We start from the raw sequence: 24,125 nt of genomic DNA, 5'->3' as shown, positions 1-24,125 counted from the left end.
GACTCCATCAACCGCATACTTGTAACGCTTCCGCTTAGCGATCTTCAAGGGTATGAAGATGCAATCCCTCTCTCTCATTGCTAGCATCTCCTAGATTGATCTTGGTGACATGTAGGAAATTTTTTGAATTATTACTACATTCCCCAACATGATGCTTGTACGCTGGAGATCACGCACGCCCAGACCTCCAAGTTCCAATGGCTGGTAGATTTTGGCCTAGCTGACGAGTTAGTTCCCCGTCCTAGCCTCACGGCGTCCGTGCCAAAGGAAATCTCAAATGATCTACGTCACAAGCTTCAGAATGGATGGTGAGAGCGTCATGGCCAACAAAATATGGATGGGCATGGCGGACAGAACATGTCACACAAGGGCAAGCCGTTCACCTTAGGAAAGAAGAGAAGCCTTCCAAGTGGGAGGGCACCTGGCCATTCTCTCAACAAACAGCATCAGTGTCGAGACTGGAACTTTCCTCACCGAAAGAGGCAAGCCGAGGTAGGAGATCGAGAATGGAACGACAGGGCAAGACTGGATGGTTCTCGCGCAATCCTCGGGTGTGTAGCAGATCGGAGTGACATAGCTTTTTCGAAGTTGGTGGACATGCCAGAGGCCGTAGCGAAGCATTGTAGAATCGGGCACACCGCCAACATGCCAGACTCAGATGGGTGGCAAAAAAATCAAAATTCGTCTGTGAAAAGTGTGATGCTGGAAGAAGCAGGTCTTCTCGTGAGCCTCTGTAGCACACCGCACCGAACCACCTATTGCACCATGGAGTTGAGTGTGTCAATGACGAGGGAAAATAGCAAGGGTGAGAGGGGGCACCCTGGCATAGGCCACATGTTATCTAGGGGGGGTCTAGCATTGCCATTTATGAGCACGCGAGTGGAGGAGGTGGACAGAAGATTTGATACCCATGCTCGCCAACACTTGCCAAAACCAAGGTGTCGCGGGGCCTCGAGGAGGAAGGGCTAGTACACGGAGTCGAAATCACACGCTATGTCAAGTTTGAGAAGAATTTGTAGGGCCTTGCTGCTGTGGAACTATCTGGCCGTTTGCTGCACCAGCATAAAGTTGTCGTGCACCCCGCGACCAGCGATAAAAAGGCACTCTGGTTGGATGACACAAGCTCTCGCCAAGATGCGGTGCCAAGCGTAGGAAGAGCACCTTGTTGGAAATATGTCCTAGAGGCAATAATATTGGTATCTTTATTTTTATTTTTATAATTAAGAATTTATATTTTATGTTATAACTGGTATAATCATGGAATATGACAGTGAAAGGTAAGGAGAATAGGTGAAATTTCTAAATTAAAGATAGGTGAATCTGAAAAGAAAGATAGTTCCTTTAGAGGTGCCTTCTGAATCCTACTTCACCAAGTATTCATCCTTCTAATTGGATTAGCAAGATGATAAATGGAGTATAGATATAAACTTCGAGGGGATGATTAGATTCAATGAAAATAAGAACAATAGTTTTTAAGATCTAAAATAAACGGGATGCGAGTCTATGACACTGGCATATGGGTACTTGCTATGTTGTGTTTTAGGTCTGACTAGATGACCTGTCGCGCCATTTGGCGCGCGAGACAAATTTGAAGCAAGAACTAAAAGAGATTACTTTGTTTTTTTTGGTAGCAGACGATGTTGATGTATGCTCTTTTGCAAAGCGTCGTGGATCTGTATAAAAATATATTTTTTCTCATTTGTAATCTATGAAATTGATAAAATTGACGCAAAAGCCCAACTGAAACGAAGAACAAAATGCAAATGTTTGAGTTTGCGATTAGAAGATTCAAGTAGCTATATATGCAGGTGGCACAATAAAATGCACTAAAGACATGATAAAATAGAGCATTGTGTCCAGAAGCACTTCTTACTGATAGTGGTCAATTGCATCATATACTCCATCAGTCCGAAAAAGCATGTCTCAAGCTTATTCCTCAAATGGATGTATCTAGCACTAACTTGATGCTACATACATCCATTTGAGGGACAAGCTTTTTCGGATGGAGGGAGTAGTAATTTTGATATACACACTGAAGTTGCTAAACACAGTCGTTCAGTAAATAATAACATAGATGCATCAAAGGCATATTTCCGTGTAATCAAAAGATGGCTGAAAGTTTTTCATGTTGTTCACAAGTCCCTTTGCTTCACTCGTCCAGTGGTCATTGGTGTGGGTGTTGTGTGAAACAATGCCCCTTGCATTAGTTTGTCCACGCACACTGTAACATGAGAACTACTACTATTTGCTAAAGAAACAAAAAGATTAATGCCTTCTCCTAACTACCACCTATATTATGACATGTGTTAAACCATCTAAGTAAAACAATTCAATATTCGCCTGGGTACTAACATAGATGAAATAAAACTCCGCATTCAGCATGTCTTATTAGCATCACTGCATACTATTGTATAATTATCAAAAGTCTGGCATGCATTGTTAGATCGTGCAATGTAAAAAGTGCATTGTGAAGCACTGACATTTAACCTAGACAGACAGGGCAAAGATATCAGCAATGGAAACATTGTGAAGCACTTGTGCATCCATAATAAGAGGTGGGAATCTATTGCAGTTTTTATTCACTAAACACAAACAATAAAAGATATTAATAAATGCATATAGGCATTCATGATGAAGATTGACCTCTGCCGCGTCGGACCAGTCGGAATGAAGCCGTATTGATGCCACAATAACATCCACAATTTTTCTGATTTAATTTTTTGAATGAAATGAATGAGGAGCAGGTTGACATGAATGGCTCAGATTTGTTTGGCATGCCTGTATTACTTTTGCACTCGTGACCTCAGTTACCAAATCTAACAAATTGGTGAAGCTGGAAAGTAAAACCTCCATCTTGAATGATAATTAGTCAGAGAGTGACAGCGGATCAAGTCCTGCAAGGGAATACAACGGAGTGAGGCTACTTTGGGCATGACTGGGTGAACTGAACCCTTTGTTTTATCGCTGGGTCAAGTGGGTGAAAGAGCTGATGTGCCATGAAAGAATAAACTGAGGAGTGGGGTCATGTGTGGCTGCCCTGCAGGGATTCTCCTTTTGAAATGAGCAAAGCTTGATGAATAGAACAGAGATGGGACAAAGCACGATATCATAGAACCTGCAAAACAAACGGGAACGAACTCATCAGACCAAAAAACTTCATAGGTCCAGCAGACGTCGATTGTCGTTGAGGTGCAAGCATGTAATTATATAATCATGCATATGTTCATGGCTGAACTCACTCTTCTTTCAACAAAAAATTTAAATTGTAAAGTGAAGTGAAATGCGAAAATCAACTTCCTCTCTCCATAACCATTTTTAGTTTTGTAGTGAAAGTTTGACGAACCATAATAAATCCCTGAAAAGTAGTATTTCAGTGTGAATTGTGTCTTTTCTCAAGGATTTCTGCATACCTATCCCAGGTTACACTTCCTTGTTGATGGTTTGTTCTTGGCTAAAGTTGGTTGTTGAATCCATTTTATATAAAAAAAGGCACTCCTACTCAATCTCCCTCAATTTTATATTAATACAGGTTGAGAGCAAAGGTACAGTAAGGAAGGTACCCAGTAAGTGAAAGGAAAGATATATGTTTATCTTGCATCGGAGATAGTAACAATAATGCAGGTTGAAAGCAAAGATACTTAGGTTGTAAGGGTAAAGTAAATTAATACAGGTTGAGAGCAAAGGTTCCGTAAGGAAGGTACTCGGTAAGTGAAAACAAAGAAGACAGTGTATAAAAATAATAATAATGGATAATCTACCATCTTACTGTACCAAAATTCAAGCATGTCGTGGGCTGCAAAGCTGCAAAATTTGTATCAAACTGAAGATCAAACCCGAGACTCTTTTTTAGCCCAAAACTATAGGCTCTAATGATCAGTGCAATCTTTATACATCACAGATTGTTGACACATTTCTAACTAAATGGTCAACAATTACAAAAAAATCATTTTCTGACCACTGCAGTTGCAAAATCAATTCACCATCTGTCTTCAGAACTAACTAAACGGCCAAAGAGTACGAAGACTTCTATAGCTAACGAATACAAACATACAGTTAGTTGCATGAAGATAAGTATAATGGTCCTTAAACCTCTCCACTCCTTGGCCAGAACACACAAAACACAAGGCTTATCAAACATGAGTCTGTCCAAAACCAAGATCAACCATACTGGGAAAAAACATTCAGAAATCTCAAGGTTTCTCACCTCTTAAATCAATTGAAACAAAAGCACAAAGAAATCAATCACAAGAATAGATTTATTCACCTTATCAATCCATCAGGACCTGGCCAACCTTTGGACTACAGATCCTCATCCAAACTGTGAGCTTTTCCTCCTGTGGGCGAGGTTGCCCAACACAATTGTTCTTATTTTTCTTTGTGACTAAATTGAGTGCATGTTCAACAGGGTCTTGAAGTTCCATTCATTCCTTGATTGCAGAACAAAGTGTCATTACTATCTTATCAAAGATCTTGATCTTCTCGTAACAAAACCAAAAGATATCAAGTGAGGTCAACATTGACAACTATGAACATGACACATTGCTGGAAAAGTGAGATGAAAAGTAGCAGTTGTACAAGGCACTGAAGGTGGGAATGTAAGCAAACATCTTACGTGTAAAATCTTGATGTGCGTAGCTGCAAAAACAAGAATTCTGCTTGTTAGAGGCACGCATCCAAAAAAAGAAGCATGGACCAATGTCTTGGGGACGCAAGAGGGGTCTCACACCACTCGATTAGCTGCAGCCATCCAGCAAAACCATCAGAACCCCACCTCTGGTCTTACATTAGGTACTTCTCATCTCTAACAGTTAATGGTTGGCCATCTGAAACTGAAAGGAGGTTGAAGCACAAAATTATATAGCTTAATTATCTTATTTATACCACATGATTATATATAGCACCGAGCATCTGTATTTTTGTCTACAAATCATAGAACATAAAATAGATAACTCGAACTAATTTATTTTGAAGCATCATATCAAGATTGTTGCTACCCACATTAGATAAATTCAAACAAGTTTTTGAGAAACTGTACACCACATAATTTGGACCAGATTTTTTATCATGGGCGGATGCATAACAGTTCCAAGAGGGTGCCACCAGAAGAAAGAAACAGCAAAACATGAACAATACTCTAAATGATTAATTTCATGCTTAATATAGTATCCTCGCGATAGACAGAATAAATTTCCAACGGCAGCCACGTCACATCATAGGCTAACGAGTTTCATGTCTCCTACAGTCCTATCGTGCAGGGAAGGAAATCAAGCTACCAAATGCTAGTTTATGGGTCGAGAACCCCACAAGATAGAAGCAAATATCTACCACACGGATTCTTGCTATGTTTTGATCGGATAGTTCTTTTGTTCTTTACATTTTTATTTACCTCATGGATTCTTATTAATCTCAAAATCATCCTGTTATAATTGACTGGAACTGATTTTTTTTAACAATGAAATCACATACATGATGGATACGACCGTAGGTTAGGTCTCGTGACTCCGCCCTCCCGCTCGTCCGCGCCGCCACCTCGCGGCGGCCGGGCGGGCCTCATCTTCCCCGCCCCCCCTCGACTCCGCCCTTCTCCGCCCTCCTCGCCGCCACCCGTGCGGGCCGTCGGGGGAAGCCTGGTTGGCCTAGGTGGCGGCGGGGGCTCTCTCCTCCCCGTCTGTCTCCAGCGGCGCGGGGTGCTGCGGATCCAGCAGGGGCGCGGCGGCGGGGCTGCGGGTCGCGACGCTGGTGGCATGGGCGCTCGTCGGTGCCGCGGCGGCTGTGCGGTGAAGGCGTAGTTTCGTCCTTCGGGCGGTTCGTGCGGGGCAGTCCAGTCTAATCCGGCCGAATCTGGCGCTGGCGGCCCGTCCGGCGACGAGGGCTGTGGCCAGTAGGGCCATGGAGGCGTGGCGGCGGTTGGTGCGCGTCCAGGCGGGCGGGGGTCAGCTGGCTTGCTTGCTCCGCCGTGTGACGGCACGGGCCGTGGGCGGCTTGGGCCATGGGTGGCCGCCCTGCACTGGTAGGTGGTGGCGGCGGCGCGGTGGTGGTCTGCCATGATTGTCTCCTCCTCGCGGTGGTGGCTCATGGCGGTGGTGCGGGTCGTTCACGGCAGCGGCTGGACTTATCCGGCGTCGGCCCGTCGGTGTGCGGCCTGTGTGGACCTTCAACCCTTCTCTTCGGGCGTCCGTCCGCTATCTTCATCGATGGTTGACCCTCCCCCAGTGACGGTCCATTACTCGTCTCGCACCCGGCAGCAGGACCGAGCTTGTCTTGCGCTCGGCAGCAGGACTGACCTTGTCTCGCGCCCGGCAGCAGGACCGAGCCAGTCTAGCGCCCGGCAGCAGGACCATGCTCGTCTCGCGCCAGGCAGCAGAACCGAGCTCGTCTCGCGCCCGGTGCCGAGGACGGGGTGATGGAGGCCAGCCTCGGCTAGCCTATTGGGTCTCGGCACTCGGGGCAGCCCGTGGGTACGAAAGCAGGTCCTTTCCGCTCGTGTCTTTGGTCGGGGTAGCGGCTGATCTCGTGTGAGGAGGTGTCAAGGTCTTGGATGTCGGGGTGGCGGCCCTGATGGTGGCTCCGCGGAGCTCTTGGGCAGAGCCAGTGGCTTGGTGTTGCCCAGTTGCCATGGCCGTGTGGGCGGCGTGGTAACCGGGGTGTGGCGTTCGGTGGCGGTGAATGGTGGCCGGGGTGAAAACCTGCTCTTTCTTTGGATGGACCGCCGGCGGCGGACTCGTTCCCTTCTTGAAGGTGTCGTCTCGGCTCTCATTGCCCTTCTTGTTGCTCCGAGGGAAACTCTGATCCTCGGATCAGGCGGCGGCGGCGCTCTGGTGTCGTCACCTTCATGAAGGCGCCGCCTTGGAGACCACGGTTCATCATATGTGGTTTCACCTCTTCATGTAGTGTTAGGGATGGTGTTGCCGCGCTCAGCGCCTATGTATCTTGCCTTGGGTGTGTGTGTGCGTGTGTTGTGTGGGCGTGAGTTTGTACTGGGTGATGTTGAACGGTGCTTTATATATAAAGCGGGGCGAAAGCCTTTTTCGGCAAATCACATACATAGATCACTCCTGTCCTCCAGACTTCTAAGACATTCATCAAACACCGTTAGGCGATTTTTGGAAGAATGAAATCACATGGTTGCATACAGCACTCCTTCCCTCCAGCCTACTAAGACTTTCATCGAACACCTTGTAGGCGTATAGAAACAAAATGTGCACAAACAAATACACTGGAAGGAGGAGGGAAATTAGGAAGATGACAAGAGTGTGTGCACCTGCTTGAGAGGCCCAAATGCGGCGAGGTTGGGCGGATGTTCTGCACCAGCTGGTTGTGCTTCACATGTTGAGCACGAAGGAGGAGGAAGAAGTCAACAAGAGAGCAACAATGCGAGCTTGGTGATAAAGAAAGAGACGCGGGAGGAGAAGAGCTGGGTCACCATGGCTCTTTCCGTGGCCAAATCTCGCGGAGAAGCAGCTCCACCGGCAGACCAGGGACGCGGCTGACCTCCTCCTTCTTCCCAGCAGCACCACCGCACCACGACAACCCGCTGCTTCTCGTCCTTGTTGCCTGCCTCCCCTGCTTCTTCGCCCCACCAGCAGCCTCGCCTAACCTGTTGAGCACCGAGGAGGAGGAAGAAGTCAACAAGAGCACCAATGCGAGCTTGGTGGGAGGAGAAGGGCTGGGTCACCATGGCTCTCTCCGCGGCCGGATCTCGCGGAGGAGCAGCTCCACCGGCACCCCAGGGACGCGGTTGACCTCCTCCTCCTTCCCAGCAACACCACCGCACCACGAGAACCTGCTGCTTCACGGCAGGCTGCTTCCCGGGGAGGTGCTCGGGCGGGGCGCGCCGGCCGCCCTACTCTGGGCGAGAGGGAGAAGGTGGAGGCTGTCAGGGAGGGGGCGGCTGGGTGGAGAGGGAGAGGAGGCGGGAGGGAGAGGAGGCGGCTGAGGTGCTGCAGGAGAAGGCGGCTAGGGTTCTGCCGGTGAGGGAGGAGGAAGTGAGCGAGGGGAAAAGGGAGAGGAGAGGATGCTGGCCACGGTGTTCGGGACCTTATCCCTTCCCTCGACGATGCAGTAGAAATTGCGCGAATAAAAGGAGACGTGGCTACTGCCGCTAGGTGGGCGCACTAGCTCATCCTTTATTTTTATTTTTATAATTAAGAATTTATAATTTATGTTATAACTGATATAATCATGGAATATGACAGTGAAAGGTAAGGAGAATAGGTGAAATTTCTAAATTAAAGATAGGTGAATCTGAAAAGAAAGATAGTTCCTTTAGAGGTGCCTTCTGAATCCTACTTCACCAAGTATTCATCCTTCTAATTGGATTAGCAAGATGATAAATGGAGTATAGATATAAACTTCGAGGGGATGATTAGATTCAATGAAAATAAGAACTATAGTTTTTAAGATCTAAAATAAACGGGATGCGAGTCTATGACACTGGCATATGGGTACTTGCTATGTTGTGTTTTAGGTCTGACTAGATGACCTGTCGCGCCATTTGGCGCGCGAGACAAATTTGAAGCAAGAACTAAAAGAGATTACTTTGTTTTTTTTTGGTAGCAGACGATGTTGATGTATGCTCTTTTGCAAAGCGTCGTGGATCTGTATAAAAATATATTTTTTCTCATTTGTAATCTATGAAATTGATAAAATTGACGCAAAAGCCCAACTGAAACGAAGAACAAAATGCAAATGTTTGAGTTTGCGATTAGAAGATTCAAGTAGCTATATATGCAGGTGGCACAATAAAATGCACTAAAGACATGATAAAATAGAGCATTGTGTCCAGAAGCACTTCTTACTGATAGTGGTCAATTGCATCATATACTCCCTCAGTCCGAAAAAGCATGTCTCAAGCTTATTCCTCAAATGGATGTATCTAGCACTAACTTGATGCTACATACATCCATTTGAGGGACAAGCTTTTTCGGATGGAGGGAGTAGTAATTTTGATATACACACTGAAGTTGCTAAACACAGTCGTTCAGTAAATAATAACATAGATGCATCAAAGGCATATTTCCGTGTAATCAAAAGATGGCTGAAAGTTTTTCATGTTGTTCACAAGTCCCTTTGCTTCACTCGTCCAGTGGTCATTGTTGTGGGTGTTGTGTGAAACAATGCCCCTTGCATTAGTTTGTCCACGCACACTGTAACATGAGAACTACTACTATTTGCTAAAGAAACAAAAAGATTAATGCCTTCTCCTAACTACCACCTATATTATGACATGTGTTAAACCATCTAAGTAAAACAATTCAATATTCGCATGGGTACTAACATAGATGAAATAAAACTCCGCATTCAGCACGTCTTATTAGCATCACCGCATACTATTGTATAATTATCAGAAGTCTGGCATGCATTGTTAGATCGTGCAATGTAAAAAGTGCATTGTGAAGCACTGACATTTAACCAAGACAGACAGGGCAAAGATATCAGCAATGGAAACATTGTGAAGCACTTGTGCATCCATAATAAGAGGTGGGAATCTATTGCAGTTTTTATGCACTAAACACAAACAATAAAAGATATTAATAAATGCATATAGGCATTCATGATGAAGATTGACCTCTGCCGCGTCGGACCAGTCGGAATGAAGCCGTATTGATGCCACAATAACATCCACAATTTTTCTGATTTAATTTTTTGAATGAAATGAATGAGGAGCAGGTTGACATGAATGGCTCAGATTTGTTTGGCATGCCTGTATTACTTTTGCACTCGTGACCTCAGTTACCAAATCTAACAAATTGGTGAAGCTGGAAAGTAAAACCTCCATCTTGAATGATAATTAGTCGGAGAGTGACAGCGGATCAAGTCCTGCAAGGGAATACAATGGAGTGAGGCTACTTTGGGCATGACTGGGTGAACTGAACCCTTTGTTTTATCGCTGGGTCAAGTGGGTGAAAGAGCTGATGTGCCATGAAAGAATAAACTGAGGAGTGGGGTCATGTGTGGCTGCCCTGCAGGGATTCTCCTTTTGAAATGAGCAAAGCTTGATGAATAGAACAGAGATGGGACAAAGCACGATATCATAGAACCTGCAAAACAAACGGGAACGAACTCATCAGACCAAAAAACTTCATAGGTCCGGCAGACGTCGATTGTTGTTGAGGTGCAAGCATGTAATTATATAATCATGCATATGTTCATGGCTGAACTCACTCTTCTTTCAACAAAAAATTTAAATTGTAAAGTGAAGTGAAATGCGAAAATCAACTTCCTCTCTCCATAACCATTTTTAGTTTTGTAGTGAAAGTTTGACGAACCATAATAAATCCCTGAAAAGTAGTATTTCAGTGTGATTTGTGTCTTTTCTCAAGGATTTCTGCATACCTATCCCAGGTTACACTTCCTTGTTGATGGTTTGTTCTTGGTTAAAGTTGGTTGTTGAATCCATTTTATATAAAAAAAGGCACTCCTACTCAATCTCCCTCAATTTTAAATTAATACAGGTTGAGAGCAAAGGTACAGTAAGGAAGGTACCCAGTAAGTGAAAGGAAAGATATATGTTTATCTTGCATCGGAGATAGTAATAATAATGCAGGTTGAAAGCAAAGATACTTAGGTTGTAAGGGTAAAGTAAATTAATACAGGTTGAGAGCAAAGGTTCCGTAAGGAAGGTACTCGGTAAGTGAAAACAAAGAAGACAGTGTATAAAAATAATAATAATGGATAATCTACCATCTTACTGTACCAAAATTCAAGCATGTCGTGGGCTGCAAAGCTGCAAAATTTGTATCAAACTGAAGATCAAACCCGAGACTCTTTTTTAGCCCAAAACTATAGGCTCTAATGATCAGTGCAATCTTTATACATCATAGATTGTTAACACATTTCTAACTAAACGGTCAACAATTACAAAAAAATCATTTTCTGACCACTGTAGTTGCAAAATCAATTCACCATCTGTCTTCAGAACTAACTAAACGGCCAAAGAGTACGAAGACTTCTATAGCTAACGAATATAAACATACAGTTAGTTGCATGAAGATAAGTATAATGGTCCTTAAACCTCTCCACTCCTTGGCCAGAACACACAAAACACAAGGCTTATCAAACATGAGTCTGTCCAAAACCAAGATCAACCATACTGGGAAAAAACATTCAGAAATCTCAAGGTTTCTCACCTCTTAAATCAATTGAAACAAAAGCACAAAGAAATCAATCACAAGAATAGATTTATTCACCTTCTCAATCCATCAGGACCTGACCAACCTTTGGACTACAGATCCTCATCCAAACTGTGAGCTTTTCCTCCTGTGGGCGAGGTTGCCCAACACAATTGTTCTTATTTTTCTTTGTGACTAAATTGAGTGCATGTTCAACAGGGTCTTGAAGTTCCATTCATTCCTTGATTGCAGAACAAAGTGTCATTACTATCTTATCAAAGATCTTGATCTTCTCGTAACAAAACCAAAAGATATCAAGTGAGGTCGACATTGAAAACTATGAACATGACACATTGCAGGAAAAGTGAGATGAAAAGTAGCAGTTGTACAAGGCACTGAAGGTGGGAATGTAAGCAAACATCTTACGTGTAAAATCTTGCTGTGCGTAGCTGCAAAACAAGAATTCTGCTTGTTAGAGGCACGCATCCAAAAAAAGAAGCATGGACCAATGTCTTGGGGACGCAAGAGGGGTCTCACACCACTCGATTAGCTGCAGCCATCCAGCAAAACCATCAGAACCCCACCTCTGGTCTTACATTAGGTACTTCTCATCTCTAACAGTTAATGGTTGGCCATCTGAAACTGAAAGGAGGTTGAAGCACAAAATTATATAGCTTAATTATCTTATTTATACCACATGATTATATATAGCACCGAGCATCTGTATTTTTGTCTACAAATCATAGAACATAAAATTGATAACTCGAACTAATTTACTTTGAAGCATCATATCAAGATTGTTGCTACCCACATTAGATAAATTCAAACAAGTTTTTGAGAAACTGTACACCACATAATTTTGGACCAGATTTTTTATCATGGGCGGATGCATAACAGTTCCAAGAGGGTGCCACATGAAGAAAGAAATAGCAAAACATGAACAATACTCTAAATGATTAATTTCATGCTTAATATAGTATCCTCGCGATAGACAGAATAAATTTCCAACGGCAGCCACATCACATCATAGGCTAACGAGTTTCATGTCTCCTACAGTCCTATCGTGCAGGGAAGGAAATCAAGCTACCAAATGCTAGTTTATGGGTCGAGAACCCCACAAGATAGAAGCAAATATCTACCACACGGATTCTTGCTATGTTTTGATCGGATAGTTCTTTTGTTCTTTACATTTTTATTTACCTCATGGATTCTTATTAATCTCAAAATCATCTTGTTATAATTGACTGGAACTGATTTTTTTAACAATGAAATCACATACATGATGGATACGACCATAGGTTAGGTCTCGTGACTCCGCCCTCCCGCTCGTCCGCGCCGCCACCTCGTAGCGGCCGGGCGGGCCTCGTCTTCCCCGCCCCCCCTCGACTCCGCCCTTCTCCGCCCTCCTCGCCGCCACCCGTGCGGGCCGTCGGGGGAAGCCTGGTTGGCCTAGGTGGCGGCGGGGGCTCTCTCCTCCCCGTCTGTCTCCGGCGGCGCGGGGTGCTGCGGATCCAGCAGGGGCGCGGCGGCGGGGCTGCGGGTCGCGACGCTGGTGGCATGGGCGCTCGTCGGTGCCGCGGCGGCTGTGCGGTGAAGGCGGAGTTTCGTCCTTCGGGCGGTTCGTGCGGGGCAGTCCAGTCTAATCCGGCCGAATCTGGCGCTGGCGGCCCGTCCGGCGACGAGGGCTGTGGCTAGTAGGGCCATGGAGGCGTGGCGGCGGTTGGTGCGCGTCCAGGCGGGCGGGGGTCAGCTGGCTTGCTTGCTCCGCCGTGTGACGGCGCGGGCCGTGGGCGGCTTGGGCCATGGGTGGCCACCCTGCACTGGTAGGTGGTGGCGGCGGCGCAGTGGTGGTCTGCCATGATTGTCTCCTCCTCGCGGTGGTGGCTCATGGCGGTGGTGCGGGTCGTTCACGGCAGCGGCTGGACTTATCCGGCATCGGCCCGTCGGTGTGCGGCCTGTGTGGACCTTCAACCCTTCTCTTCGGGCGTCCGTCCGCTATCTTCATCGATGGTTGACCCTCCCCCAGTGACGGTCCATTACTCGTCTCGCACCCGGCAGCAGGACCGAGCTTGTCTTGCGCTCGGCAGCAGGACTGACCTTGTCTCGCGCCCGGCAGCAGGACCGAGCCAGTCTAGCGCCCGGCAGCAGGACCATGCTCGTCTCGCGCTAGGCAGTAGGACCGAGCTCGTCTCGCGCCCGGTGCCGAGGACGGGGTGATGGAGGCCAGCCTCGGCCAGCCTATTGGGTCTCGGCACTCGGGGCAGCCCGTGGGTACGAAAGCAGGTCCTTTCTGCTCGTGTCTTTGGTCGGGGTAGCGGCTGATCTCGTGTGAGGAGGTGTCAAGGTCTTGGATGTCGGGGTGGCGGCCCTGATGGTGGCTCCGCGGGGCTCTTGGGCAGAGCCAGTGGCTTGGTGTTGCCCAGTTGCCATGGCCGTGTGGGCGGCGTGGTAACCGGGGTGTGGCATTCGGCGGCGGTGAATGGTGGCCGGGGTGAAAACATGCTCTTTCTTCGGATGGACCGGCGGCGGCGGACTCGTTCCCTTCTTGAAGGTGTCGTCTCGGCTCTCATTGCCCTTCATGTTGCTCCGAGGGAAACTTTGATCCTCGGATCAGGCGGCGGCGGCGCTCTGGTGTCGTCACCTTCATGAAGGCGCCGCCTTGGAGACCACGGTTCGTCATATGTGGTTTCACCTCTTCATGTAGTGTTAGGCATGGTGTTGCCGCGCTCAGCGCCTATGTATCTTGCCTTGGGTGTGTGTGTGCGTGTGTTGTGTGGGCGTGAGTTTGTACTGGGTGATGTTGAACGGTGCTTTATATATAAAGCGAGGCGAAAGCCTTTTTCGGCAAATCACATACATAGATCACTCCTGTCCTCCAGACTTCTAAGACATTCATCAAACACCGTTAGGCGATTTTTGGAAGAATGAAATCACATGGTTGCATACAGCACTCCTTCCCTCCAGCCTACTAAGACTTTCATCGAACACCTTGTAGGCGTACAGAAACAAAATGTGCACAAACAAATACACTGGAAGGAGGAGGGAAATTAGGAAGATGAAAAGAGTGTGTGCACCTGCTTGAGAGGCCCAAATGCGGCGAGGTTGGGTGGATGTTCTGCACCAGCTGGTTGTGCTTCACATGTTGAGCACGAAGGAGGAGGAAGAAGTCAACAAGAGAGCAACAACGCGAGCTTGGTGATAAACAAAGAGACGCGGGAGGAGAAGAGCTGGGTCACCATGGCTCTTTCCGTGGCCAAATCTCACGGAGAAGCAGCTCCACCGGCAGACCAGGGACGCGGCTGACCTCCTCCTTCTTCCCAGCAGCACCACCGCACCACGACAACCCGCTGCTTCCCGTCCTTGTTGCCTGCCTCCCCTGCTTCTTCGCCCCACCAGCAGCCTCGCCTAACCTGTTGAGCACCGAGGAGGAGGAAGAAGTCAACAAGAGCACCAATGCGAGCTTGGTGGGAGGAGAAGGGCTGGGTCACCATGGCTCTCTCCGCGGCCGGATCTCGCGGAGGAGCAGCTCCACCGGCACCCCAGGGACGCGGTTGACCTCCTCCTCCTTCCCAGCAACACCATCGCACCACGAGAACCTGCTGCTTCCCGGCAGGCTGCTTCCCGGGGAGGTGCTCGGGCGGGGCGCGCCGGCCGCCCTACTCTGGGCGAGAGGGAGAAGGTGGAGGCTGTCAGGGAGGGGGCGGCTGGGTGGAGAGGGAGAGGAGGCGGGAGGGAGAGGAGGCGGCTGAGGTGCTGCAGGAGAAGGCGGCTAGGGTTCTGCCGGTGAGGGAGGAGGAAGTGAGCGAGGGGAAAAGGGAGAGGAGAGGATGCTGGCCACAGCGTTCGGGACCTTATCCCTTCCCTCGACGATGCAGTAGAAATTGCGCGAATAAAAGGAGACGTGGCTACTGCCACTAGGTGGGCGCACTAGCTCATCCTTTATTTTTATTTTTATAATTAAGAATTTATATTTTATGTTATAACTGATATAATCATGGAATATGGCAGTGAAAGGTAAGGAGAATAGGTGAAATTTCTAAATTAAAGATAGGTGAATCTGAAAAGAAAGATAGTTCCTTTAGAGGTGCCTTCTGAATCCTACTTCACCAAGTATTCATCCTTCTAATTGGATTAGCAAGATGATAAATGGAGTATAGATATAAACTTCGAGGGGATGATTAGATTCAATGAAAATAAGAACAATAGTTTTTAAGATCTAAAATAAATGGGATGCGAGTCTATGACACTGGCATATGGGTACTTGCTATGTTGTGTTTTAGGTCTGACTAGATGACCTGTCGCGCCATTTGGCGCGCGAGACAAATTTGAAGCAAGAACTAAAAGAGATTACTTTGTTTTTTTTGGTAGCAGACGATGTTGATGTATGCTCTTTTGCAAAGCGTCGTGGATCTGTATAAAAATATATTTTTTCTCATTTGTAATCTATGAAATTGATAAAATTGACGCAAAAGCCCAACTGAAACGAAGAACAAAATGCAAATGTTTGAGTTTGCAATTAGAAGATTCAAGTAGCTATATATGCAGGTGGCACAATAAAATGCACTATAGACATGATAAAATAGAGCATTGTGTCCAGAAGCACTTCTTAGTGATAGTGGTCAATTACATCATATACTCCCTCAGTCCGAAAAAGCATGTCTCAAGCTTATTCCTCAAATGGATGTATCTAGCACTAACTTGATGCTACATACATCCATTTGAGGGACAAGCTTTTTCGGATGGAGGGAGTAGTAATTTTGATATACACACTGAAGTTGCTAAACACAGTCGTTCAGTAAATAATAACATAGATGCATCAAAGGCATATTTCCGTGTAATCAAAAGATGGCTGAAAGTTTTTCATGTTGTTCACAAGTCCCTTTGCTTCACTCGTCCAGTGGTCATTGGTGTGGGTGTTGTGTGAAACAATGCCCCTTGCATCAGTTTGTCCACGCACCCTGTAACATGAGAACTACTACTATTTGCTAAAGAAACAAAAAGATTAATGCCTTCTCCTAACTACCACCTATATTATGACATGTGTTAAACCATCTAAGTAAAATAATTCAATATTCGCATGGGTACTAACATAGATGAAATAAAACTCTGCATTCAGCATGTCTTATTAGCATCACCGCATACTATTGTACAATTATCAGAAGTCTGGCATGCATTGTTAGATCGTGCAATGTAAAAAGTGCATTGTGAAGCACTGACATTTAACCAAGACAGACAGGGCAAAGATATCAGCAATGGAAACATTGTGAAGAACTTGTGCATCCATAATAAGAGGTGGGAATCTATTGCAGTTTTTATGCACTAAACACAAACAATAAAAGATATTAATAAATGCATATAGGCATTCATGATGAAGATTGACCTCTGTCGCGCCGGACCAATCAGAATGAAGCCGTATTGATGCCACAATAACATCCACAATTTTTCTGATTTAATTTTTTGAATGAAATGAATGAGGAGCAGGTTGACATGAATGGCTCAGATTTGTTTGGCATGCCTGTATTACTTTTGCACTCGTGACCTCAGTTACCAAATCTAACAAATTGGTGAAGCTGGAAAGTAAAACCTCCATCTTGAATGATAATTAGTCGGAGAGTGACAGCGGATCAAGTCCTGCAAGGGAATACAACGGAGTGAGGCTACTTTGGGCATGACTGGGTGAACTGAACCCTTTGTTTTATCGCTGGGTCAAGTGGGTGAAAGAGCTGATGTGCCATGAACGAATAAACTGAGGAGTGGGGTCATGTGTGGCTGCCCTGCAGGGATTCTCCTTTTGAAATGAGCAAAGCTTGATGAATAGAACAGAGATGGGACAAAGCACGATATCATAGAACCTGCAAAACAAATGGGAACGAACTCATCAGACCAAAAAACTTCATAGGTCCAGCAGACGTCGATTGTCGTTGAGGTGCAAGCATGTAATTATATAATCATGCATATGTTCATGGCTGAACTCACTCTTCTTTCAACAAAAAATTTAAATTGTAAAGTGAAGTGAAATGCGAAAATCAACTTCCTCTCTCCATAACCATTTTTAGTTTTGTAGTGAAAGTTTGACGAACCATAATAAATCCCTAAAAAGTAGTATTTCAGTGTGATTTGTGTCTTTTCTCAAGGATTTCTGCATACCTATCCCAGGTTACACTTCCTTGTTGATGGTTTGTTCTTGGCTAAAGTTGGTTGTTGAATCCATTTTATATAAAAAAGGCACTCCTACTCAATCTCCCTCAATTTTAAATTAATACAGGTTGAGAGCAAAGGTACAGTAAGGAAGGTACCCAGTAAGTGAAAGGAAAGATATATGTTTATTTTGCATCGGAGATAGTAATAATAATGCAGGTTGAAAGCAAAGATACTTAGGTTGTAAGGGTAAAGTAAATTAATACAGGTTGAGAGCAAAGGTTCCGTAAGGAAGGTACTCGGTAAGTGAAAACAAAGAAGACAGTGTATAAAAATAATAATAATGGATAATCTACCATCTTACTATACCAAAATTCAAGCATGTCGTGGGCTGCAAAGCTGCAAAATTTGTATCAAACTGAAGATCAAACCCGTGACTCTTTTTTAGCCCAAAACTATAGGCTCTAATGATCAGTGCAATCTTTATACATCACAGATTGTTGACACATTTCTAACTAAACGGTCAACAATTACAAAAAAATCATTTTCTGACCACTGTAGTTGCAAAATCAATTCACCATCTGTCTTCAGAACTAACTAAACGGCCAAAGAGTACGAAGACTTCTATAGCTAACGAATCTAAACATATAGTTAGTTGCATGAAGATAAGTATAATGGTCCTTAAACCTCTCCACTCCTTGGCCAGAACACACAAAACACAAGGCTTATCAAACATGAGTCTGTCCAAAACCAAGATCAACCATACTGGGAAAAAACATTCAGAAATCTCAAGGTTTCTCACCTCTTAAATCAATTGAAACAAAAGCACAAAAGAAATCAATCACAAGAATAGATTTATTCACCTTCTCAATCCATCAGGACCTGACCAACCTTTGGACTACAGATCCTCATCCAAACTGTGAGCTTTTCCTCCTGTGGGCGAGGTTGCCCAACACAATTGTTCTTATTTTTCTTTGTGACTAAATTGAGTGCATGTTCAACAGGGTCTTGAAGTTCCATTCATTCCTTGATTGCAGAACAAAGTGTCATTACTATCTTATCAAAGATCTTGATCTTCTCGTAACAAAACCAAAAGATATCAAGTGAGGTCGACATTGAAAACTATGAACATGACACATTGCAGGAAAAGTGAGATGAAAAGTAGCGGTTGTACAAGGCACTGAAGGTGGGAATGTAAGCAAACATCTTACATGTAAAATCTTGCTGTGCGTAGCTGCAAAAACAAGAATTCTGCTTGTTAGAGGCACGCATCCAAAAAAAGAAGCATGGACCAATGTCTTGGGGACGCAAGAGGGGTCTCACACCACTCGATTAGCTGCAGCCATCCAGCAAAACCATCAGAACCCCACCTCTGGTCTTACATTAGGTACTTCTCATCTCTAACAGTTAATGGTTGGCCATCTGAAACTGAAAGGAGGTTGAAGCACAAAATTATATAGCTTAATTATCTTATTTATACCACATGATTATATATAGCACCGAGCATCTGTATTTTTGTCTACAAATCGTAGAACATAAAATAGATAACTCGAACTAATTTACTTTGAAGCATCATATCAAGATCGTTGCTACTCACATTAGATAAATTCAAACAAGTTTTTGAGAAACTGTACACCACATAATTTTGGACCAGATTTTTTATCATGGGCGGATGCATAACAGTTCCAAGAGGGTGCCACCTGAAGAAAGAAACAGCAAAACATGAACAATACTCTAAATGATTAATTTCATGCTTAATATAGTATCCTCGTGATAGACAGAATAAATTTCCAACGGCAGCCACATCACATCATAGGCTAACGAGTTTCATGTCTCCTACAGTCCTATCGTGCAGGGAAGGAAATCAAGCTACCAAATGCTAGTTTATGGGTCGAGAACCCCACAAGATAGAAGCAAATATCTACCACACGGATTCTTGCTATGTTTTGATCGGATAGTTCTTTTGTTCTTTACATTTTTATTTACCTCATGGATTCTTATTAATCTCAAAATCATCTTGTTATAATTGACTGGAACTGATTTTTTTTAAGAATGAAATCACATACATGATGGATACGACCGTAGGTTAGGTCTCGTGACTCCGCCCACCCGCTCGTCCGCGCCGCCACCTCGCGGCGGCCGGGCGGGCCTCGTCTTCCCCGCCCCCCCCCCCCCCCTCGACTCCGCCCTTCTCCGCCCTCCTCGCCGCCACCCGTGCGGGCCGTCGGGGGAAGCCTGGTTGGCCTAGGTGGCGGCGGGGGCTCTCTCCTCCCCGTCTGTCTCCGGCGGCGCGGGGTGCTGCGGATCCAGCAGGGGCGCAGCGGCGGGGCTGCGGGTCGCGACGCTGGTGGCATGGGCGCTCGTCGGTGCCGCGGCGGCTGTGTGGTGAAGGCGGAGTTTCGTCCTTCGGGCGGTTCGTGCGGGGCGGTCCAGTCTGATCCGGCCGAATCTGGCGCTGGCGGCCCGTCCCGCGACGAGGGCTGTGGCCAGTAGGGCCATGGAGGCGTGGCGGCGATTGGTGCGCGTCCAGGCGGGCGGGGGTCAGTTGGCTTGCTTGCTCCGCCGTGTGACGGCGCGGGCCGTGGGCGGCTTGGGCCATGGGTGGCCGCCCTGCACTGGTAGGTGGTGGCGGCGGCGCGGTGGTGGTCTGCCATGATTGTCTCCTCCTCGCGGTGGTGGCTCATGGCGGTGGTGCGGGTCGTTCACGGCAGCGGCTGGACTTATCCGGCGTCGGCCCGTCGGTGTGCGGCCTGTGTGGACCTCCAACCCTTCTCTTCGGGCGTCCGTCCGCTATCTTCATCAATGGTTGGCCCTCCCCCAGTGACAGTCCATTACTCGTCTCGCACCCGGCAGCAGGACCGAGCTTGTCTTGCGCTCGGCAGCAGGACTAACCTTGTCTCGCGCCCGGCAGCAGGACCGAGCCAGTCTAGCGCCCGGCAGCAGGACCATGCTCGTCTCGCGCCAGGCAGCAGGACCGAGCTCGTCTCGCGCCCGGTGCCGAGGACGGGGTGATGGAGGCCAGCCTCGGCCAGCCTATTGGGTCTCGGCACTCAGGGCAGCCCATGGGTACGAAAGCAGGTCCTTTCCGCTCATGTCTTTGGTCGGGGTAGCGGCTAATCTCGTGTGAGGAGGTGTCAAGGTCTTGGATGTCGGGGTGGCGGCCCTGATGGTGGCTCCGCGGGGCTCTTGGGCAGAGCCAGTGGCTTGGTGTTGCCCAGTTGCCATGGCCGTGTGGGCGGCGTGGTAACCGGGGTGTGGCGTTCGGCGGCGGTGAATGGTGGCCGGGGTGAAAACCTGCTCTTTCTTCGGATGGACCGGCGGCGGCGGACTCGTTCCCTTCTTGAAGGTGTCGTCTCGGCTCTTATTGCCCTTCATGTTGCTCCGGGGGAAACTCTGATCCTCGGATCAGGCGGCGGCGGCGCTCTGGTGTCGTCACCTTCATGAAGGCGCCGCCTTGGAGACCACGGTTCGTCATATGTGGTTTCACCTCTTCACGTAGTGTTAGGGATGGTGTTGCCGCGCTCAGCGCCTATGTATCTTGCCTGGGCGTGAGTTTGTACTGGGTGATGTTGAACGGTGCTTTATATATAAAGCGGGGCGAAAGCCTTTTTCGGCAAATCACATACATAGATCACTCCTGTCCTCCAGACTTCTAAGACATTCATCAAACACCGTTAGGCGATTTTTGAAAGAATGAAATCACATGGTTGCATACAGCACTCCTTCCCTCCAGCCTACTAAGACTTTCATCAAACACCTTGTAGGCGTACAGAAACAAAATGTGCACAAAGAAATACACTGGAAGGAGGAGGGAAATTAGGAAGATGACAAGAGTGTGTGCACCTGCTTGAGAGGCCCAAATACGGCGAGGTTGGGCGGATGTTCTGCACCAGCTGGTTGTGCTTCACATGTTGAGCACGAAGGAGGAGGAAGAAGTCAACAAGAGAGCAACAACGCGAGCTTTGTGATAAAGAAAGAGACGCGGGAGGAGAAGGGCTGGGTCACCATGGCTCTTTCCGTGGCCAAATCTCGCGGAGAAGCAGCTCCGCCGGCAGACCAGGGACGCGGCTGACCTCCTCCTTCTTCCCAGCAGCACCACCGCACCACGACATCCCGCTGCTTCCCGTCCTTGTTGCCTGCCTCCCCTGCTTCTTCGCCCCACCAGCAGCCTCGCCTAACCTGTTGAGCACCGAGGAGGAGGAAGAAGTCAACAAGAGCACCAATGCGAGCTCGGTGATAAAGAAAGGGACGCGGGAGGAGAAGGGCTGGGTCACCATGGCTCTCTCCGCGGCCGGATCTCACGGAGGAGCAGCTCCACCGGCACCCCAGGGACGCGGTTGACCTCCTCCTCCTTCCCAGCAACACCACCGCACCACGAGAACCTGCTGCTTCCCGGCAGGCTGCTTCCCGGGGAGGTGCTCGGGCGGGGCGCGCCGGCCGCCCTGCTCTGGGCGAGAGGGAGAGGTGGAGGCTGTCAGGGAGGGGGCGGCTGGGTGGAGAGGGAGAGGAGGCGGGAGGGAGAGGAGGCGGCTGAGGTGCTGCAGGAGAAGGCGGCTAGGGTTCTGCCGGTGAGGGAGGAGGAAGTGAGCGAGGGGAAAAGGGAGAGGAGAGGATGCTGGCCACGGCGTTCGGGACCTTATCCCTTCCCTCGGCGATGCAGTAGAAATCGCGCGAATAAAAGAAGACGTGGCTACTGCCGCTAGGTGGGCGCACTAGCTCATCCTTTATATGTTCAATATTACGACAACACTGAAAATGGGATAAATAGGATGTGAGTGAGCTCAACGCGGTTTCATGTTCTATTTCACTACCCACTGGGGTTCTTTTCACCTTAATTTTCCTCACAGTACTACTTCGCTATCGGTCACCCAAAAGTATTTAGCCTTGCGGGTGGTCCTTTTTCATTCACATGGGATCTCATGTCCCATGCTACTTGGGTCAGAGCATAAACTAGTGATGTTTTCGGCTACTAAACTTTAGCCATCTAGGATGGGGCACTCAACCGCTTCGCCTATCCCGTCACGCTGACGTATGGATACTTGAGCTATGTTGTATTTTAGCTCTGAGATTACTGCAACATTGGGCCATCTTACGTAGCTATGATGAAACTCATAAATAAACAACCATGTCCACTTGACTATCTTGGAAAACATGCTTGCGTAAGTATTTCCTCCGTATCAAAAACAAGTGTCTCAAGTTTAGTATAACTTTGTACTAAAGTTAGTATAAAGTTGAAACACTTATTTTGAAACAGAGGGGGTACTTAAATATGCTAGGAACTATGAGTCGAGCAATGGATATGTGGATATATGAATTATATAGATAGAATTTTTAACATGGCAACTTCTCATTTGTTCACATATGGGTTAAAGGTGCCGATATGGAGAGTGATGTACAAGAACGCCTCTAAAAGACCCTGGTCGTGACTTCACTATATAATTCTTGTGTGACCTTCTAGGATATGGAAATGTAGAAGCCATCGGACTGAAGCACCATTTTGGTTGGACTTTTTCTGTCACACTTTTGTTTCTATCAAGAAAATCACCATTCCAATGCAATAAGGGCAACGCTACGCGTCGGCCGACGCATAATCTGAAAAGATCGGCCGCCTCAGTAGCCGTTGGATGGAGTGTCGAGTAGTCGTTGACTCTGCAACAAACTCAATATTGCGCTCATTTCTCTACAACAACGGTCTTGTTGCAATCTTTCTCGGACCGTTTTCTCCCTCTTTGATTTCCCCCATCTCCTCTGCTTTAATTTGCACTGTAGCGTCATCCCCGCGAGCTCTAAGCACGGCCGCCGCCATGGCCGACGAACTCAAGCAGTTCGAGCTCCCCTGTTGCATCCAGTCGCATGTGCATGCTCCAGGAGCTCCTATGATTCCGTTGAGCACTCTTAGTCTTTCCTTCCCTTCTGAAGCTTCATATAGTGCGCTGAGATCCATTCTTTCAAGCTCCTCATTGAAACGGAAAAAATAGTGTAATAAAAATGAATAGACAATAACATTATTTATGGAATGTAAAGAAAAGAGAGAGGTGGAATAGTGGTCTCCAGCGGAAGAGCAATCGATTGTAGAAGAAGAGGCTAGGAATGTTGTAGGACTGATTTTTTTCTCCGCCTCACCCAGATCGGTCTGCTTTCAAGCGCTGCCCATATAGCGGCAGACAACCAAAGCAGTTGAACAAAGAGGGATGTTGATGGCCTAGACCTCTCTCTTGCACGGGGCTCGTCGAGGATTTGCTTTGTGTGTGTGGGTGTGGGGGGGGGGGATAGGCAGGCTAACTACGCTGCTACCCTCATGTGAGGTCGCTGATTTTGCCTGACCGCCGCTGGTGACGAAAGTGCTACTGATCTCCGCAACGGCAGAAGGACCATCATTGACAGAGCGAAATCGAGCGCGCGGGGGGGGGGGGGCGAGGACCCGGCGACGTGTCATCGGCGCTTGAGTCGGGATAGCTCCCGCTTAAGCAGCCCCTCTGACTCGACCGACAACCAGAGGAGACGGGTTTCGGCGAGGCACTGGCCGGCAGCCAGGTCGGGGAGAACAGGTTCAGGCATAGTTGACGCGCTCACGCGTAGTGGTGAGCTCGAAAGGAGAGGTGGGGAGGATTTTTATACCCGTACGGCTCTGTTCGGTTTGCAGGATCAGAAAACATGGGAACAAAAAAATGTAAAGGAATAGGGAAAACAAGCACATATGAAACTGAGGAATTTTAAACAGAGAAATAGTCAGGAGGGAACCGTTCGGCGGTGATCAAAAGAAGCTGCACATCACTTCAGTTGTGACCCCTACCTTGGGTGTTTTTTATTTGGCTGCAGACTTGACTCTCTCACACTCCATGCCATATAATGAATATTTTATTGGATTAGACGTCA

At 47.2% G+C, this 24,125-nt stretch overlaps 1 long non-coding RNA gene across 50 annotated transcripts; it reads right to left on the bottom strand.

The window, feature by feature from the left end:
• Positions 1 to 2,507: 2,507 nt before the first annotated feature.
• Positions 2,508 to 21,937, bottom strand: LOC123138613 (uncharacterized). Of its 50 annotated transcripts, none has more exons than XR_006469287.1 (18): positions 21,524 to 21,935; positions 21,255 to 21,428; positions 21,093 to 21,151; positions 18,847 to 18,949; positions 18,461 to 18,677; positions 18,113 to 18,275; positions 14,348 to 16,963; positions 14,186 to 14,244; positions 11,651 to 11,753; positions 11,538 to 11,560; positions 11,190 to 11,400; positions 9,569 to 10,040; positions 7,424 to 8,598; positions 7,262 to 7,320; positions 4,727 to 4,829; positions 4,613 to 4,635; positions 4,265 to 4,475; positions 2,508 to 3,115 (listed from the first exon to the last, which is right to left on the bottom strand). It is a non-coding gene; the product is annotated as an uncharacterized lncRNA (long non-coding RNA). The 50 variants fall into 50 exon arrangements; XR_006469295.1 differs by having other exon boundaries at positions 4,265 to 4,427; XR_006469270.1 differs by having other exon boundaries at positions 4,265 to 4,427; positions 4,613 to 7,320; positions 7,424 to 7,597; positions 7,676 to 8,598; positions 21,524 to 21,937.
• Between the last annotated feature and the right edge of the window lie 2,188 nt (positions 21,938 to 24,125).

Source organism: Triticum aestivum, chromosome 1B, assembly GCF_018294505.1.
Source record: "Triticum aestivum cultivar Chinese Spring chromosome 1B, IWGSC CS RefSeq v2.1, whole genome shotgun sequence".
Lineage (NCBI taxonomy): Eukaryota > Viridiplantae > Streptophyta > Magnoliopsida > Poales > Poaceae > Triticum > Triticum aestivum.
Note: the sequence above shows the minus strand (reverse complement) of the source record. Positions and strands in the feature narration are given on the sequence as shown.